The following is a 2,056-nucleotide window of genomic DNA, read 5'->3' as shown; positions in this document are numbered from 1 at the left end:
CCACTCTCCCAGCATCATCCCTCACACCCTTGGTCCTGAAGGTATCATCCACCCTGGATTCCCTGTACCTCCAGCCCTCATATGTACCAGTGTACAGCCTCTGTCCTATCCAGCCCTGCAAGGTAGAATTCGGATCATGGTAGTTGGGGGGAGGAAGCATCCAGGATCTGGGGGAAAGCTGTGTTCTTCATCGATACTACCTCACACCCTAATTAACCCATCTCCTCTCCTAAACCCCTCTATGAGGGGATCTCCATTGGCCGACACTTGGGCCTTGGGTCTCCACTCTGCACTTCCCCCTTCATTTAATATGATATATATATACACATACATATATACATATACACATATATACACATACATACACACACTTATATCTTTTTTTTTGCATGATGCCTTATACCTGGGTCCCCTGGGCACCTCGTGATCGCACTGGCCGGTGTGCTTCTTCCATGTGGGCTTATTTGCTTCTGAGCTAGATGGCCACTTGTTCACCTGCCTTGAGAATGATTGGGGCAGGGAATGTATGGATGTGCTTTATACAATTGATGTATGTATATGTATGGATTGTGGTAAGAGTTGTTTGAGTCCCTAATAAAATGTAAAAGAAGAAAAGAGAAAAAAAATGATTAGGGCAATGACTGTACAGATGTGCTTTATACAATTGATGTATGTATATGTATGGACTGTGAAAAGAATTGTATCAGCCCCAATAAATTGTTAAAAAAATAAATAAATAAATGAAAAGAAAATTAAAAACAAAACAAAACAAAAAAAAACAAATCTTACACAGCCTTTCATTTCAATTTTTTTTCTTTAAAAGGAGTGAGTTGTGTACAGGGGGTTTAGATGCTTTATAGACAAGAAAAAAAACTGCGGTGGAACCAACTTATACATCATCATCATCTTCTTCTTCTTCATCTTCATCTTCTTCGTCCTCCTCCTCCTCTTCATCTTCCTCCTCATCTTCGTCCTCCTCCTCCTCCTTCTTTTTCTTGCCTTTCTCGGCCTTGACGACTCCCTTTTTGGCAGCGTCGGGCTTCCCTTTAGCCCGGTACGCGGCGATATCCTTTTCATATTTCTCCTTCAGCTTTGCGGCCTTCTTCTCGTAAGGCTGCTGCTCAGCGGCCGCAGTGTTGTTCCACATCTCTCCCAACCTTCGCAAGGTCCCCGATGGACTGGCCAGGGTGCTCGCCTTTGATTTTGGGGCGATACTCAGAGCAAAACAAGAAAAAGGCCGAAGGAGGCCTCTTGAGCGCATTGGGATCTTTGAACTTCTTTTTTTGTCTCCCCTTTAGGAGGGATATAAATTTTCATTTCTCTCTCATAACGGGCCTTGTCCGCCTTAGCCATGTCTTCAAATTTCCCCTTCTCTTTAGCAGACATGGTCTTCCACCTCTCTGAGCACTTCTTAGAAAACTCTGAGAAGTTGACGGAGGCATCCGGATGCTTCTTCTTGTGCTCCTCCCGGCAAGTTTGCACAAAAAATACATAGGATGACATTTTGCCTCTCGTCTTCTTAGGATCGCCTTTGCCCATGTTGTTATCTTTTTATTTCGTCCGTGAGGCACAGAGTCGCCCACTGCCGTCCTGCTCTGCCTGGCCTGGCGCTGTCTCTATGGAGCTCAATGTACTGCAATGGCTGTCTGGGCAAATATTTTGATGTTTCTGTGTAATATTTAGGAGTAAAACTCCTGAGTCAAGAAGTTACATATATGTTTAACTCTACAAAATATTGTTAAAAATTTTTCCAAACTGGTTGTGTGCTTTTACATCCCTGGTGTCAGAATCGATTTCATGGCTGTGAGTTTGTTTTTGGTTCCAGGATCATGAACTATCGTTTTTCAGGTTCTAGCTCCTTTTAATGTGCTGTCTGAGGCTGGGTTCTCTAAAGCAGCAACATTAATGAAGCTTATAAATATGTATGTAGAACCAATAAAAAAAGCAAACCCTCTACCATCAAATCAATCTCTATATAGACAGAGGTTTGTTTCAATGTAATGGCCCACGCAGCTGCAGAGACAGGTAAATTCCAAGTTCATGGGTCAAATGTCGG

At 43.0% G+C, this 2,056-nt stretch overlaps 1 pseudogene; it reads right to left on the bottom strand.

Annotated features, from left to right (window-relative positions):
* Positions 1-889: 889 nt before the first annotated feature.
* Positions 890-1,539, bottom strand: LOC142440101 (high mobility group protein B1 pseudogene; annotated as a pseudogene).
* Positions 1,540-2,056: the final 517 nt, after the last annotated feature.

This window comes from Tenrec ecaudatus, chromosome 2, assembly GCF_050624435.1.
Source record: "Tenrec ecaudatus isolate mTenEca1 chromosome 2, mTenEca1.hap1, whole genome shotgun sequence".
In the NCBI taxonomy this organism is placed as follows: Eukaryota; Metazoa; Chordata; class Mammalia; order Afrosoricida; family Tenrecidae; genus Tenrec; species Tenrec ecaudatus.
The sequence above is the reverse complement of the archived record's forward strand: the minus strand, read 5'-3'. Positions and strand labels throughout refer to the sequence as shown.